The following is an 18,901-nucleotide window of genomic DNA, read 5'->3' on the forward strand; positions in this document are numbered from 1 at the left end:
CCCACCATTCAGGCTCAAACCGTTGACCCGCAAGGCAGTGGGGATGAGCGGAGAGTATTGTGGGGAGAGCAGCGAGGCGGTGGCCCGCCTGCGAGCTGATCTAGGTGCTGGCAACTCCTCAACCAGGAGCTGAACGCAGAGAAGAGTGTCTAGGGGTTGCTGACAGCTGAAGGTGCCCCCTGACATCAGCATCACTGGCAGCAGACCAGCAGGGGGCCCCCCAAATCTCAGCATAAAGCAAATCGTGGACACGATCCAGGGGAACGGACACCCCTGTCCCCCTGGTTCCCTTTAAGCTCTCAGCGACTGACCTCACTACACCGGCCTAGGCCAGACATTCAGACAGCTAAAGCACTAGCCCGCGCTTTACTAGCAAGATGGGACCTAAAAAGAAGGATCGAACACGTACGACGACCCCTGAAGAAACTGCTAAAAAGACAATCGTCAACTAAAACTATAACAAGGAGTATATCCCTATCCAAGAGCTTAAACGAAATTCCATAGGATACCCCACAAAGGGGGTCGATCAGGCACTTCTTTAAAAAAAAGGGCCACCTAAGTACCACCCAGGGTATCTCTCAAGGTTGGCAAAAGGATGAACCCCTGGATACATCACTTTCTGGTCACGATCCCTGCATCCCACAAGAAATGAGCACCAAAAGTCCAAGTAGAAAGTTTCCCGATGGTCCGCATACCCTCGAAGGAGGATTACTTCCAAGTCCGACGTGCTGCAGCGAGCCATAAATGGCCCACTGTGACACTGTTAAAATTTATGGATCATCGTGTGGCCAAACTACACCCCCACGTAAAGAAAAGGCTTCCAACCCCCACAACTCGCAGGAAACATGAAATAGCTCCATCTAAAGAGGATCACGTCCCTGTGACAGTGGCTCAAATTCACAGGACCAATTGCCACAATCAAGACATCCAGAATGCGGTGAGCACTAAGCCCTTACAATTAGCCACATGCCCAGTGTCGCTTCTAGACGACCTGATTCCAGAGTCTCCAGTGGTAGGGGACCTCACAGCCTCGTTCCTCCCAAGAACTGGACCGTAAGATTGAAAGAACTCTAGAGCTAACACCAAACTTGCTGGGGCTATCAGAGCCTCATTGGGACTCTAAAGCAGTTCACCTCAACTCCAACGATAGCATAAAAGAAGATCTGCATAAACTATCTACAAATTAGATAAATAGCCCCACAAACAGAGCACTATTGTGGCAATCATCAAAGATGGAGGTCCAAATAGACCTCTTGTAATCAATAGCAGCCCGTCTAGTCAACTTGAGCATCAGGGGGGAAGAACTGGAAAACAGGATTGTCCAGCTCCTGGTCTCCAACCCTGTGGAATTGTCTTGATCTTGCTCAACTCTTATGGAAAAGTGGGCGTCGCTTCCTGAGGTCCTAGCCGACATTGTGGAGCTAGTCGAAGGAAGTAGGGACACACTGACTCCCAGCACCGCCGATGGTAGGGCAACTTCAAACAACTACCATCCGGCTGTGAGTAAGAACGAAGGAATACCGGCAGCCCCGAAGTCAACAGACGGAGCAGAACACAATCTGGCGCACAGGACAGAGAGCACTGTTCATGTGACCAAAGCAGTTCAAGGTACACAAAGGGACAACAGTAGAGGAAGCAGGTGGGGTGATGCTCCGGGAGCTGATTTGTAAGAACCCACTCCTACCACAACGGTCAGGCCTGATCCTCCCCTATCAAGGAGAGAAAAAAAAAAGCTGAGGAAACAACTGAAAAAAACAAAAGTAAGGGGGAGACAATCACAGCTCTGGAAGACAGATCACTCACCCCCACATTGCAATGTCATAAACAGTCAGTGCTATCCAATATTTTCAGTCAGTAACTGGGGTAAGAAGGAAGCCTCATCTGTCCCGTCGCATGGAGATCAACAAGTGCAGACAGTTTTACCAAGCGATTTAACTGCGAAGGGCTCAAAGCCACTCGCCAGACCAAGTCCGCTTTAAGGGCATGAATTAACAGCCGGAGCAAGCACTGCACTGGAAGATATAACCTCCCAGGGACTGACAGGTATGACAGCTACTACACCACTGCAGCCGGGATGACTCAACACAACCCCAGCCAAGTCTCAAGAAGCAGATAGGCATTGCGAACAACCAAGGATTGAGAATCAGGTCCCAAGTAGGGAGAACCACGAGTCATCAAGCAAGAACAAGTTCAAGTTCTGCATCAAGCCCGGCAGTGCAGGCAGCAGGAACAGGAAAAGTTGTTCCAATCTCAGATTCCCTAACAAATGTTCATTTCACAGTACGGGACAGCATGATATCCTGAACCAGAGCAACATTTTCTGCCTTTTCAAACATCTCGTCACCCTGGACCAGATACAAACAGGGGACCTGGAATGGGCAAGATTCATGAGCACCCAGGGGGATACCCACAGTGGTGGGGATGAAGCAAAAGGAACAACAACAAGCCGTTTTGAACGACTCATCACAACTCGCCGAGTGGGGAATAGACGTCCAGATTCTGCCACACGCAAAATATCCACACGTCCTAGCATTAAATAGCAAGAGCAAGAGACCGTGGTCGGTTCTGCATGGGACAATTAGCCAAGGGTCTCACAGCAGTTGGACGGGCTCCAAGGACCCCATGAGCATTAGGATTTCCTGTCAAAACAACTATTGAGCTATTTATACAAGGCCTCATGCGACAGACCAAACAAAAACTCCAAGAAGACTGCAGCATTACTCCTGACACCTGTGGCACCAGGCTTGGCAGGGCGGCGGCCAGGGGCCCAACCCCAGCTAAGGAGTAACTAACCATAATCTCATGGAACATCGCAGGGATCAGAAAATGAAAACATAAAGCAGTTTCTTGAAAATGGAGATATCTTGTGTTTTCAAGAGACATGGGCCCTGACCTTCACTCCATTTGCAGGGTATTATGAACATCATGTACCTGCAATAAAAAGGACTCTCTTTGGTCGACCGTCTGGTGGTCTATCAATTTTCATCAAACACGCCAGCAGCCTTGTGGCCACAGACATCAAGTCGATCACACCCGGGTTACAAGCTTTGCTGATTAGTTGCCTGAATCTCAACTCTCATCCATTTCACCTTCTGCTAGTAAACTGTTATATCAATCCAGTACCGACCACCAGGAAAGACTCTATGGTTACACTCTCACAGAAACTAGACGACCTCTTAAATAAATATAAATTCTATCAGGTAATATTAGCTGGGGACTTCAATTTGAGGGATCTTGATATTGCTATATCCCAAGTACGGGGGAAAGGCCGGGCAGAACCCCTCTAAAATCTCCACAAGCTGACTACAACTCATGCACTGAAAGAAGCACGAACGTCATCCTGGGAGCCACAACCAACCTTCTGGGATATCTCAAGAATCTAATACATTATGGTCAGCAAAGCAATCGCGGCCAGATTGAAAGATTTTGAAGTCGAGGATAGGTTGGAAAGTGATCATAGGCCATTTAAGAGCAGTGATCCAGTTGGAAGTACCAACAGCCACCATATTTCAAGCCATTGGTGAGTTGAGAGGAGAAGAAAAATATAAAGTCCTGCGGAGGATAAAATGGTGAGAGAAGATAGGCAAAAAGATGCAAGCCTGGTTGGACCAGAACCAGAAGGGCACTTCATCAATGCTCCAATCATCTATAAAGGACTAGGAGAATATCGTAGAGGACCTCCAATCGACGCTGGGAAACCCTCAGCCTCAACGCTGTAGCTCCAAAGTGCCATTAACAGCACAAAGTAAATGCCTAACAAAAAACCTACTCGACGGCAAACAAGCCCTCCGTAAGGCCCTAAAAGCAAAAACATAGGGAGCAGATCAACGGATGGATCATCGGTCACTACACTGAGGTCGATCATAAGAAAGAAATTGTGGGAACACAAAAAAGAGCATACCGAAAGGGAATGGCTCAAGGTGTTCTCTCTGCTCAAGGAAAATAACCTCTCTGGCCTATGGAGGCACATCAATCAGCTGAGTAGTCATGGGGTAACAAGAGAAAACGGAGTAGCGGAACATGACTGGCTGAATCACGTGAAGCAACTATATTCACACATTAATTCAAATAAAGGTTGCTCAGAAGAAACTATCGGCGATGAGGGGTTAAATCAGCCAAACAATCCAAAGTCTGAAGAAGTGTATGCCTACTCTGACACCACCTCTACTGAACAGAGCGCAGAGGAGCATCCAAGGTCGCCAGACCTGATAAATCCTGCTATGGTCATCAAGACCCTCAAGATTATGAAGAATGATGGAGCCCCAGGGCCCAACGGGATACCTACCCCCATTTTTTAAATTGCCCCAGACCTTTGGGCAGCAACCCTGACTCCTTTTTACAACCATTTCCTCTCGACAGCCAAGACACCAGACTCTTGGAGGGGCTCGATACTGGTCCCCATCTTTAAAAAAGGCGACCGCCGGAAGCCATCAAACTAAGGCTCATCGCTCTTCTTGACCTTGAAGCTAAGGCCTATGCTCGCCTCCTCTTGAAAGAGCTGGCGTCTTGGGCAGAAGAAAGAGGTAACATTCCCTTTTATCAGTCAAGCTTGAGGTCACAGTCTTCGACCATGGACAACGTGTTGGCGATAGCTTATCTTTCATCTCAGGCAGTAAAGAAGAATAGTCCCCCACTGTTTTGTTGTTTCATTGATTACAGCACAGCTTTCGACAAAGTTGATTGCAGAAGGCTATGGTGGAAACTAGACAAATGGAGAATTCCATCTAAGCATCTGCAGGTAATCAGATCCCTTTATGAAGACACGTGGGTGCGGGTTAAAACAAGCCCCTGTTCAGTGTCATCCAAAATGACTACGAACAACAGGCTTAAACAGGGCTGTGTGCTGGCCCCTATCCTTTTTTATTTGTACACTGCGGATCTGGGGGACTCTCTGAAAGGAGCTACTCTAGTGGCACCTAGGCTAGGTAGTGTGAGGCTGCCGGTATTACAATATGCTGATTATACAGCTATATTGGGCCATACAAAAGTGGGCCTACAAAGAGCCCTAAATGCACTGAACCGTTTTAACAAGGATAACTTTCTGACCGTGAACCAGGGGAAGACCAAGGTAATTATTTTCGGGAGCTACAATCTCAAAAAGAAAACACAGTGGCTATTGGGAGAGCTGCAAATCAGCACAGTGGCTTAATACAGTTATCTGGGGGTTTGGCTCACAGAACTGGCCAAGGCGAACACCCATCAGAAACACCTGACCTCCAAGGCCAGCAACATTACGCATCCGTTAAAACAACTGAGCCAACATCTGATAAGCCCTTCCACCGGACCAATATTGACTGTCCTAAAAGCGAAGCTGCTTCTAGCTATTAGCTATGGCCACCTGGCCTTCCCAGGGTCGCTGGATACCTTTTTAAATTCAGTTCAAGCTAAAACATATAAATCAGTGCTCCATATCTCGAGGTCAGCCAGGAAATCAAGGATGAGATTGGAGCTAGGCCTCGCGTGGCCTGATCTGACGTGTCAGGGGGAGCTTATTAAGTTACACCTAATGATCTTGAGGGCTCCAGTCGACTCTTTAATACACCAGCTGAGATCTATCTTCGAGGAGACCGTTTCGGTTTGGCAAACCGGCCTTGGCAGCGCCATCAACACACTGAAGATAGAGGAAGCAAGTCTACAGTCATTGGGAATTCCAATTAATGCTTGGAAAAAAGCAATAAATAGACATGTGTACAAAACATCGTTTGCCCAAGACATCAAGTCTCTCCGCTCAAGCTCTAATCTTGATTCACTGAATAAATCATACACGTCCGGCAAAGCCCAACCCTACCTAAGCGAGGCCCTAACACCACAAGCTCGTAGCAAAATACTCTTCATGAGACTTACCACATTAGGTATCGCTGTTTTTAATCCAGCATGGGCTCGCAAGGGGGAAAACACAAAATGCAAGCTGTGCTCCTACACAAGGGAATCCAGGTTGCTCTTCCTATGCTGCAGCCCCAATCTTCACAATGAACGTCGGCGACTCCTGCGCCGGATCTGTATTGTTAACCGAGCAAAGACCTGCAGTGAAGCGTCAGCCTTCTGCTTTTCCAAAACAAATGCTTTGACCTTAGCCAGACTGGGGAAATTTATGCATCTGATCAGGGTTGCTTTAAAGGCCTCGAATGAACGTAATCAGACTTTGGCGATGGGTACGCCAAACCCTGTGGAAGAAAGTGGGCTGGTCCCTGACAGGCACTGAGGAAAGCGTCCCCTTTTTTTTACAAGTCCTTTGAACACTGTGTTTTTACATTTCTAACGAGGTTTTTAATCAACATGAGTTTTAAAGAACATTGGGGACTGCAAAAGTGTGTTTAAGGACACCCGGTCAACTACAAATCCAGGTTTGGGTTGGATCAGGAGAGTGCCTGGGAATGGAGGGTGGTATTTTAGCTAAGCACAAGTACGATCCTTTTAATGGCGTCTGTTCTTTCTGTAATGATTTTAATTAATCGAACAGTTAATAAATAAATTCAATTTAACATCTGCTCCCCAAGCCCAGATTGTTTTACTGTCATGACCTGTAGCAGACTTCACATAATTACTTTTATAACATTATAAATTAACTCATTAAATAACTGCCCACATACACAAGAATGTTAAAACTGTGTTACTTGACTGTAAATTGACTCAAGAAATAACTTGCTAAAAATAACACAAATAATTTCAAAAACCTCATGTGGAAGTCACTTCTATCATTAGTGGAGCCATATATATATAGGGGGAGTTTGGTACAGGTAGATGGGCACTCATTGGTGAAAAACTGAAGGCACAATGCCTTATTTTAACCCAAAGGGGGTGTTGCTAATTATTCTATTTTGACCTACCTTAAATGCCTTCTTTGAGTTAATCAATTATGATAAACATGCCTTCTCTCCGACAAATAGTATGTGTTAGCCGGTTACAACAGGGGCTGTGTTACACAAAGTGCCGCATGGGCACAGCAGGCTTGTGTTTTCGCTTTCTCTGGCACTCTGGTATTATAGAATGGGCTGCAGTTTCTTGCATAGCCCGGCCTGTAATACTGATCATGCCGGCGAAACATATGCGCCCATGTGATCTCATGGGAACATTACCTCATTTGAATTGTGACACCCATGCTATTGAGGCAACATACTGCCCATACCGTATTATAGATGTTGGTGCAGAGTCAAAGATGCTCAAGGGAGCACATTGACTGTGCACTACAAAGAAGTGCTCCTCCGAGGACGACCCTTGAAAATTGGATAAGTGGGTCATTTGGACCCTCGAAACACTCTCCTGCAGGGAGATTTATGTCCCAGGCCATGATGTGGCCTGCAAAGTGAAAGACGGACCAGGTGTTTCAAACAGCCAGTCTGCCTCTCACTAAGGGGGAGGCAGCACATTAACTGTAATAGAGCACACTGACCAGATCCACTCCCGGTGAACACTATTAAAGGTGTGCTGTGGTGCAAACCAGGGCAGCGCGCCTTTTACATAATACATCAATCCACGCTTCTCTGCCAATCAGAGACCGCAGGGGGGCAGGAGACTTCCAGTTCCGGCCACTCCCATGTTGGTGTGTTCGCCTATAATCCTTTATACTTTTATTAAAATTTAGATCACTTTGCTATTACCATTATTCCTAATTACTGCGAGTTTGATTACACTAAAATCCATGAAATAGACCAAAATCTGAGTTGGGACAAATAGGTTTAATTAAGAATTATTAGAGCAGATTTGAGGTGAAATTCCCACCAGGCTTTGCTGAAGTGGTGTGAAAATTTCTTCTTGCATTCCCAATGCCACCATTTTAATTCTACTCCAGCATGTTGTCAATCACAAAACTAACAGACCTATCCGAATTTGTCCTTTAATTTTTAATCCAACAATGAAATTCAAGGCTGTGAGCTTGAACGTGGTACTTGTAACGGTCTAGTTGTTCAGGGCATATCCCTGGGCCCGGAAGGAACTGCACACAATGTATCACTCTCTGGCCAGAGAGCATAAATAAAGGGGCCGGTGTCGTTTGTGACCTTCCGGCTCATACCAGCAACCGAGTGTGCACTGTCGTCATTAATGCTGTCCATGCTGCATAGCCTTATGATTTATATGAACTCACCAGGGCCGCGACACTGGCGACGAGGATGGGATAACATCGTGCCTACGACCCGTTGATGGCGATATCGTCGAGCGGCAACACCACCTGGCCGGAAAAAAAAACCTCAAGTCCGTGGCAGCCTGAAGAGCAAATACGCCTGCCGCCACGAGGAACACCTTCGAAAAGCACGCGAAGGTAATGCGCCCCCAAGACAGCCAGCGCTACCACTAGAGCGCGAACAAAGAGCCCAGCGCCTGGGGGGGGCAAAGCACCCAAGACGCATCTGGAACTTCCGGACAAGGCCGAGGGAGCGCGTCACATTGAGGGAGGCGCGCATGCGCACTAACGCTGGCTAGAGCTGGAAAGCCGGTGTAAAGTAAGCAGACGCGCTGAACAAACAAAACGCTCTGCAAGCAGCACGAAGAGCTCCCACCAAGCGATGCAAGTACCATCACCGGAAAGAACATAATCAGGCCCCACAATAAACAAGCGCTGATCAGTGCAACCAAACAAACAAGCACTGGGCAATGCAGACAATAAACAAGCACACAGCCAACTAATACAATAGTAGAAGGCCAGCAAACTGCTACAAGAAGGCTAAAGGCAGCATCTCATACTGACAATATCCCTCACAGCCACAACTGAGCCAAAATACAAGGGAATAAATCCTGACTATGGTTGACCAGGCAGCAGCAACACCTCAACAGCAAGTGGCACCAGTAGCCCCTCCGGCACTACATACATTCACAAGTAAGTGCCTTACCCCGTTCAGTGAGTTAATTGACCCTGCAACAGCGTCACCCAGATGGAAAGTATGGATAAGTCGTCTCAACAACTCTTTTATAGCCACCAGAGAAACTGACGGAGCAGTGAAGAGATCTCTCTTGCTGCATTTTGCAGGCGATGAAATATACAAATTATTTTCGCATCTGCCGAACACAGGGCTACCAACGGATTATGACGCAGCGGTCAGAGCATTGAACGCTCATTTTAACCCCCAGCTCAACCCAGATTAAGAGCGGTTCAAATTACGGCAGGCTCGACAGAGAGAGGGAGAATCAATGGACTCGTTCCACGCCCGTCTCCGAGAATTGGCCAGCACGTGCACAGAAGATGACTCAGTAAAAGAAACGCGCGCGCAACTAATCCAAGGATGCCGGAATAAGACCTTGCGGAATCTCATCCTTCGACAACCTCGCATACTGCTGGAAGACATACTAATCCTAGCCCGATCACATGAGCTTTCAGATGTCCGAGCATCCGTGATGGAAGCTGCCCTCAACACCACAACTGAACACGCTGTAACCGTCAAGACCGAACGAGTAGACGCGGTGCGCGCACCAGCTCGGGGAACAGGAGGGAGGTGGCCCAATAGAATCCCCTGACAGTTGCAATGTGGGTACTGTGGGAAAGAAGAACACCCACAAGACAGTTGCCCGGCGAGAGGAAAGACGTGCACAAGATGTGGCATTCCCAACCACTTCGCAAGAGTGTGCCGGTGAGGCGCGAGACCCAGAGGAATCTCAGGGCATAAACCGCCATACAAACAGGTGAAGCAGTTATCGCTGGATGGACCGGTACGTGTAAAATCAACAAGTACTGAGTCGCAGCATCGACAATACTTGGAAGACTCGTCATCGGAGGATGAGGAAGAATGCTATTTCGTGTCTTTTGTAAATGACCTCAAACAACGACGACGCCCGCAGCCCACATGTGCCATTAAGATAGCCGGAACACCTGTCACAGCCCTCATCGACACAGGGGGGTCGGTGAATGTTATGGGATTCCAACACTATCAAACACTAACACCAAGGCCAGCGCTAACACCGTCCAAAGTGAAAATTCTCACATATGGCAACCAGATCCCTCTCCCGCTGAGAGGCAAAATGTCTGTACCCGTCCAAGCTGATGACCAGGAAGTTACTACAACGTTCCACATTGTAGATAGGGAAGCAGACATATTACTTGGAAGCCACACGACCGAAGACCTAAGTCTGGTCACGTTCGCCAACGCAGTGAAAACCATTCAAACAGAAGAAATCCTAGAACTATTCCCACAGCTGTTCAAAGGATTAGGAAACGTGAAAAGGCCACCCATAAAGCTACACATTGACACGGCAGTGGAACCCGTCGCTCTACGGCATCGCCGAATTCCTTTCCATCTGAGGCCATTAGTTGAACAGGAGCTGACGAAGCTGGAGCAACAAGGCGTCATAGAAAAGGTGACCGGCCCGACCCCGTGGGTCTCCCCTATGGTAATCGCCGAGAAGCCCCACCAACCGGGGAAGATCAGGATATGCATCGACATGAGGATGCCCAATCAAGCGATCAAAAGAGAACGGCATTTGACGCCAACCGTTGATGATATATTAGCAGATCTTAATGGGTCACAATGGTTTTCCAAGTTGGACTTAAACGCTGGCTACCACCAGCTGAAGTTAGACAAAGACAGCAGGTACATCACGACATTCTCGACATACCTGGGCTTGCGACGATACAAAAGGCTGAACTTTGGAATATCGTCAGCCGCGGAAATATTTCAAAATGCAGTGAAAGAAGTACTGTCGGGCTTGCAAGGTGTCATCAATGTCAGTGATGATATTTTAATTCACTCCGCAACCCTGGGAGATCACCACCGTTGACTCAAAGCAACCCTAAGACGGCTAGCTGAGTATGGGGTGACACTCCACAAAGAGAAATGTCAATTCTTTCAACGATCAATTGAATTCTTTGGGTATGTTTTCAGTCCAGACGGCGTCAAAGTAGACCCCAAGAAGTGGCAAGCAATCCAGCTAGCCCCAGCACCCACCACCGCTTCAGAGGTCAGAAGCTTCATGGGGATGGCGACATATTGCGGGAGGTTCATCCCGAACCTTGCCACAATTGCGGAACCACTAAGCAATTTGACGAAGAAAGACTCAGTGTGGCAATGGACACGAGTGGAAGAAGAAGCCTTCCAGAAAATAAAATCGGGACTGCTAGCCAGCACAACCATGGCGTATTTCGACACCAACCGACAGACTGAGTTGCTAGTGGATGCCAGCCCAGTAGGGCTAGGCGCTGTACTAACCCAAGAGACAGGGCCGGGGACCTGGGTGCCATTGGTCTTTGCCAGCAAAGCGCTAACGGCGACGGAGGCCCGTTACTCCCAAATAGAACGGGAAGCACTTGCTATAAAACGAGCCTGCAACCATTTTCACTTATACGTCAGTGGACACCCGTTCAGAGTGGTAACAGATCATCAACCACTACTACCACTTTTCAGAGGGACAGCGCCCCATCCCCCACCCAGGATTGAGCGGTGGGCGATACAACTCCATCATTATCAAATGGAACTGGCATACCAACCCGGAGCAAAAAACCCAGCAGACTTCCAGTCACGCCACCCAGCACAGCCGGCAGAAACAAACTTTGCTCAAGAGCGGAAGACAAAAGAGTTCATCAACATGATTTCCCAATGGGCATGCTCCCAAGTGATCTCAATGGAGTAAATAAGGTCACACATGGAAACCGAAATGGTCATTAAGAGAGTGACGGACACAATACAAAAGGGTTCCTGGGATGGTTTCCTGCAAGACGACCAAGGATGGAACGAGACAGAGATCCTGGGTAGGGAAGATGTGGAAGATCCGGGATGAATTGAGTACCTCACAATGTGGCATCTTGCTAAGAGGATCGCGTATCGTCATCCCTCGAGGCCTGCAAGAACGCACGATCATACTGGAGCATGAAGGCCATCAGGGTACAGGGAGGATGAAATCCCGGATGAGAGAAAAACTATGGTTCCCGGGGCTCGAGGAAGCTGTGGACAACGTGGTCAGGAACTGCCGAGCATGCCAGCTCACAGGATGCGCAGAAGCGCCAGCACCGGTGATAACCGGAGACCCAGCTCATCTCGGCTGGGGATAAAACATCAACGCATCACACCACAGTGGCCACAAGCCAATGGAGAAGCCGAGCGCTTTATGCGGACCATAAATAAGATCTTGCGCATAGCAATGGCTGAAAACATGGACCCTGAAGCAGAGCTACAGAAATTCCTATGGGAGTATCGCAGTACACCCCACTGCACAACCCGGAGATCCCCGTGGTCGCTGATGCTAGCAGGACCCCGACGTGATAATTTCCCAGTGGCTGACAACTGGGAACTTGAGCCATACAACCCATCAAATACCCAACATCGAAGAACAATGACCAATGACAAAGCAAGTCACCGGAGGCGGGCAAAGACCCGAACATTGATGCCGGGTGTACAGTACTAATCAGGAACCGTAGGAGTGGAGGCAAGTTCCGCACCCCATATGAAACAGGACTGTGGACTGTGCGTGAGGTCCAAGGAACAGCCATAACAGTCGAGCGAGATGGAGAAGTAATAACTAGAAACATCTCATGGTTCAAGGAAGTACCTGGGTCAAGTAACGAACAGCCAAGCCCCGAGCAGTTAACAGACTTGAGCACTACATTCAGAAACATGGAACCTGACTGCACTGAGGAGCTTCCTCATAATTAATCTCCATCGGCATCGGAGACAGAGTGCAACCGTCCAGCAGTGAACAGAGAAGAAGAAGCTGCCGGAAATACCAGAGGGCCAGGCAACGACAACCATCGATACAACCTAAGACCGAAACCTAGACCAAACCGCCGGCTGGCTGAGTTTGTGTGGGGACGCAATTTAGATGTAAAAGAAAAGAACTGATTTGGAATGGGATGTAACGGTCTAGTTGTTCAGGGCATATCCCTGGGCCCGGAAGGACCTGCACACAATGTATCACTCTCTGGCCAGGCGTGGCCAGAGAGCATAAATAAAGGGGCCTGGGTCGCTCGTGATCTTCCGGCTCGTACCAGCAACTGAGTGTGCACTGTCGTCATTAATGCTGTCCATGCTGCACAGCCTTATGATTTATATGAACTCACCAGTTCCGCGACAGTACTCAGCTTAGTTTTGTCGTTCCAAAATGGAATTAAACTTTGCTGACTTGAAGATTTCCCGGGCAGCTTCTGGTTGGGTGAGGACAAGTAACAACCCATCAAAAACCCCCTCATCATCTCTAGATGCCAGTTCTCCGGCTTCGTGCCCAGCAAGATCATAACTTTTATTATGATCTGAAGTTGCCTACATTGTATAGAACGGAACAGATCATGGAAGATGAGGACTTTGTTGCTCCTTAATATTAATTCCTTCTTCCTCACTGCAGCCCTTGTAAGTTGATCTCTTTCTTTAATGGAGCCCCGGTGTGTTAACATTATGCACATTCCACCTATGGTGCCACTAGTAGGGATTCTCGTTTTTAGGTCTTGCATAGGCAGTGCTTGCGCTGTCTTTTCGAGATATGCTGTATTTAGGATATGGGCATGAAGCTTGGCCCACTTTCCACCCATCTTTTTTATTGGCTCCTGTCACTTTCCTTTGTAAATGGTGGCTTTTCATTGGTCAGTAAGCTTAGTAGTCCCACTTTAGTACCACCTTTTCTCTTCTTGTAACCTTCCATGAAGACATCCCCTGTTACATGTGTAGTTACTTGGTACTTTTTAATTACAGCCTCCGAGCACTATTTTTTTTACATGACTTTGTCCTGACATGCTCTCCCGCAATGCTTTTTTAAAAATTGTACTCAGCGCAGCACGCCTTGGCTAACATAATGGCAGCCGCGCCTTTCTTTTGTTATTTCTGCCGCCGAATATGGCTGCATGGCTTTTTTTCAGTTTATTTACTTTTGTTAAAATAGCAGCGCCTGCTCTGTAGCTTTAAACATTTTAAGTTAAGCACAGGTGCCGCGATTGCTTACTGAGTAAAGAAACAGAAAAAACATGTGTGCATTTTTTTTCTATTTCTTTACATTTGAAGCAATCGCGGCACCTGCACTTTAGCTTAAGACGTTTAAAACTAAAGCACGCGTGCTGCCATTGTAACAAAAGTAAATAAATGGCGGCACCCGTGCTTTACCTTTAAAAATCTTCAGCAAAGAGCGGGTGCCACGATTGCTTAAAAATCACGGCACCCATGCATTAGCTTAAGATGTTTGAAAAAGCGCGAGTGCTGCGATTGATTTGTAATGTAATGGGTCTCGCATTTCTGAATGTTTGAGTTATTGACATTGCATTATTATTAGCAATGCCAGTAGCTCAAACTTTCACTAATGCGAGACCTATTACATTGCAAATGCTTGTTGTAAAATGCCTCTTGGCATAGGCAACATGTCCCAAAAAATGTAATTGCTGAATAATTAAAATAGAAGGGCTTTGATATCTCAACCTCGGGGGTTGGGGATTCCCTCCATCAGCCCCCCTCCCCCTCACACCATCAGTTAGGTCTTCCTCCTAGCATTTTGTAAACTGTCCAGTGTTGATGTTATATCTTAGAGGCAAAGGCATTGTCCTTGAACATCCTAGAAATCGCATCTTAAGCTACAAGTCCACGGGTATCACTGTGCTCCTCACACTTTGCAAACCTTGCTCTGTGTCAACCCTAGCAGGTATCCTTGCATAGCCCTGTGATGGGTATCCTGCCGTGCCAAGGAAGAGTTGGGAATAAAGCCTTTCCTCTTGACCTTTGTGGGTTTGGACTTGCTTTCTTTGGGTGGAACTGGGTGGATAGCTCAGAGGCCTTTTTCAAGCTGATCTGCAAAGCTACTTCTGAGTCTCAAGGCAACTAAAAAGAGTTGACTTGTTCTTGGGGCACTGATGGAAAGCCAGAGCCAACAAAAATGTATGGCACCTTCAAAAGTCATAATTCTAGCCAATCATTGCTGGACACATTTTCAAAGAGATCTCCACAAAGGAGGTGTGCTGGAAGGCTTGAGTTGGTTAAAGTGTGACGCATTATTCAGATCAGACTGGCCAGCTTCCTAAGTTTGCGTCTCTTCTATAGACACAAAATCTCAAATCAATTTAAATTGGTAAGATGTACTTCAAACATTCGTGTAAAGTGGATATCTTTGGGACATGGTAGTTTTGACTGTACTGTCATTTGTATCTAGCAATAAAACCAAAAAATGGGTTTATCATAAAAAGATGCGCTTTAAACACCACTGGACTTCATAGACCCTCCTGTTAGCATCCTTAACCTTACCGGTCTACTATCTGGAACAGTGGTTCTTAATCTGTGGTCTACAAAGACTTCTCGGGGTCTGTGACTGCATAGGAAATTAAATAATATTAACAGATTAATAAAGTGGGTATTATTTATTTTTTATGTTCTGTAAATGCAAAGGAATTTTTAATTTCCGGGAAAAATTAAGGTTGTACCCACCAATTGATTGTGGGAGCATTGCAAATGCATCAAACAGAATATAGTATGGATAATGAGTGTGCAGAATTAAATTTAGAAATGCTCCAACCTTCCCATTAAAATTTTGATTTTTTAATATATTTGTTTGAGGATTAAATAAAATATTTAAACCTTTGTGTATTAGTTTCTCTATTTTTTTCGTATTGTTTTGCTGTTCAAATCATCGCAAATGCTTAGCCAAGGTCCCCGCCTTCCAATATTGGCGTAGTGGGGGTTCCCAGATTCGAATGATGATTCAGTGATGGTATGAAGCAGAATGGTATGCAGTTCCTAGTGAACACTATAGGTTGACGTGTGGTTAGTGTGTAGCGGGTAACAGACTAAGAGCAGGAGGAGATTTCCTCCTTTCGGAAAAGAGACCCTCACACACCGCCCATCAGTGGGGTGTCTTGCTTCATCATCGGGCCTGCTCCATATCGGGTCGGCGCTACAATACCCGATTGGGTGCCCTTAGCGGGGCCTTTTGGCGGAGATCTTTATTTCCTTTTGCCGTAAGGTGCCGTGCGTGTAGATGTAATGAGTGTAGAAGTGAGATTAAAACTGAAGGAAGTGGGCCACCCAAAACTACTTTAATGATCGTGGCCACTCTCCTGATTAAAAATGTGAAAGTCGCGCACCCCTGTTATAAGGTCACAGGGCTGTGCGCATTTGGGGTCAACATGTTTCTTGCCAGTATTTCAATTAAAAGGCAATTCTTCAGGACCAAATCAAGATCTATCCACACTTTTTGGTAGTGGTACACAATTAACTAATAAAGTGACCACCCATACAGCACCCTAAACGTGGTACCTGCAGATCTATGACATCAACCTTTAGAAAAATAAAAGCGTAGAAGTATATCAAGACATGTTATGAACGTACTATACTATTTAAGTGTTCTAATTAAAATTGTGATAAAAAGGCATGCATCACACACAGTGGTAGTGACCATGCACATAGCGATAAAGAGTATTAAAAATGATGAGAACAAAGGAGCAAATTGTGTAGAATATGATCGCTCCTAGTGTCAAGCGAACTCACCCAGTCTGGGTCAGAGAGATGTTACATCGGTGGCCGGCGAGCTCTAAAACTGAATAGTACAGTGTCCTTGGATAGGCGAGAGATACAAACAAATGAGTCAGGTTCTGGAGAGTAACTGCCAGTATAGGGTGCTCAGGCACACGAGGTTGAGTACACCAATATTGAGGGTTGATGCTTATGTAGCGCATGTGTCATGTTTCTCCCATACCATGCTAGCCGGAGTGATCCCACGGCAACCACACCCAGATATCACCCGGCAGGTAACCCTGAGGTGCAAACCGAGAGGTCCCACCGGCCTCGTGTGTGGGTACAGCCTCAGCGTGTACAATAATATCATATCTACATAACGATAATAATGCTGAACACACAGGGTACACCTCTGGTCTATTAGTAAGACACCCACTGCCCCTAACATAACCAAACCCATCTCCCTGTGACGAGTCATGGTTATGTATTGGTGACAAGGGTAGGCTTCTTAACATACACTAGAACCGGTGCGCCACTCGTGGAATCAGTATTAGTTCCCACGTAGTGTCCCGGTATGGGTAGTAAAACTTGCCCGCATTGTGCCATAAGCTAGCACAGGTACTTACTTGGACGTCCGTGCTACCTCTTGTATTTTGTTTGCTCTTGATACATGCACAATTGTCACTATTGCCTCATGTAAGGTAACGTTTGCAACATGCTCACTTGTAATTTTCTCCTCATGTATCATTACTGTTCCTATTGTGAAGCGCTGTGACACCTTCGGGTAAAGTCCACGCTATATAAAAACGCATTAAAATAAAAACAAGCATTGGCATAGCCAATAGGTCTCGCCTTTGTGACCTTATACGTTTAGCCATGCAACAGTTGCATAACTAAATAATTATAAGGTCCCAAAAGCGAGACCTATTGACTATGCCAAGCGGCCGTGAAAGTGAAAGTAATCGCTGTCAAGCGCGGTGCGCGTGCCCGCGCACATGCACTGTAGATCTAGGCTGGCCTGGTAGCACTTTTTGGAGCCCTCTCAAAAAGTCTTGCCAGACCAGCGCATGCGCTGGGTCAGGCGAGACCTAAAAACCTACCCCAGCCGACAGTGCTTCCCCGTATATTCACAGAGCAGCTGGTGCATGGGGCGGGTACTTGCGGCTGCACGTAAGCCGCGTACGGACCTGCACACTGTTTACATCCGCCGCCATTTTGCAATTGGCTTGTGAAGTGTGTGGCCAACTAACGAGGTAGCTGCATCCTGGGTGTAGCGCTGCTGCTTATTGAAATTGCCTATGTCGGTAGGTGCCCGGTGTACTACAGCAACTTGTAAGGCAATGTGCAGTGTATGTCGAGTCATATCTAAGGTGTGCCAGGCCTATCAATCTCATCAGAATACGGTACCTTATGACTACAATGCGTTAGTCCCACGGTCGTGATGGTGGGTAGTATCTGATGCCACGAGGGTTGACACGTTCATTGGTGACCCTATGATTACCTAATGTGCACAAATTGCTACTAGGTGGTCATAGTCGAAGTGCCGATTGTAGGGTTCCGGTTACCCGGTGGACTCATTGATAGAATAAGCTATGTGGGCCACGGTGGGAGCTATGAGAAGGTAGTGTGCGTCAATGGGCGTCATACTACATCCTGGAGGTGTAGCTGTCAGCGACAAACACTCTCCCGACCCCCAAGTAATGGAACTAATACCAAAGGTGTACTGAATCCAGGCTTGATACTCATCTCATCAGTGAAGGTACGTCTTCATTAAGACCCTCTCTATCAGATGCCAAACGCAGTACCCATCTTTGTTCGATTCTGAAGAGGGCACCTTTCGTTATACCAGGGTGTGCTTCTAGGACACACCATCTGATGGAATCTGGTGGAGGGTGCAAGGCGTTGAAGTGTGCCGTCATCTTGGTGTTGGTCTTGTGGCACCTGAAGTTGCTACAGTGTTCCGTGATGCGAGGAAACTGCACGGGCACATCAACATATAGATGCAGTTAGTCGTGTTGCAGTTCGTGTGTTTGTTAAGCTGCCACCTGATCCCATTAGCAAATGTGTTTTCTTTAGTCATCTTAGTAAACGGACACACAGTGCATGAACCACAGGGGTAATGTCCCTTCACAGGTGGCATATCCCACAAATATCTTTGGGCTATTGTGGTGTGTACCTTGGGTCTAGTATGTATCAACATGTCTTTGAGGTTGCTCGTCCGTTTAAAAGCAAACCTCGGTGTCGGGAACTGTAAATCCCCTGTATTCAGGATCCCCCAATGTTTCTTAATGATGCTTTTTGAATGGTTGGAGTCAGGTGTAAATGTGGTCACACAGGTCAGGGAATCATTTGTTTCTTTTGGTCTGGTTTCTAGTAAGCTTTCTCTTATTGTTCCTGGCTCTTTTTTTGGGAGAGAGCTATGTTGCATTGGGGATAATCCCTACTGCGTATGTGTTTTGCCAGAACCTGGGACTCCTTTTGGAAGTCTGCCACCGAGCTACAGTTCCTCCGGATATGGAGGAACTGGCCAAACGGAAGGTTTTGTTTAAGGGCTCTCGGGTGGT

At 47.0% G+C, this 18,901-nt stretch overlaps 1 protein-coding gene across 2 annotated transcripts in view; it reads left to right on the forward strand.

Moving 5' to 3' along the window:
• Positions 1 to 18,901, forward strand: part of RAD54B (RAD54 homolog B) — a 495,994-nt gene that overhangs the window by 466,887 nt on the left and 10,206 nt on the right. The window lies entirely within an intron of this gene.

Source organism: Triturus cristatus, chromosome 5_1 (genome assembly GCF_964204655.1).
Source record: "Triturus cristatus chromosome 5_1, aTriCri1.1, whole genome shotgun sequence".
Classification (NCBI taxonomy): domain Eukaryota; kingdom Metazoa; phylum Chordata; class Amphibia; order Caudata; family Salamandridae; genus Triturus; species Triturus cristatus.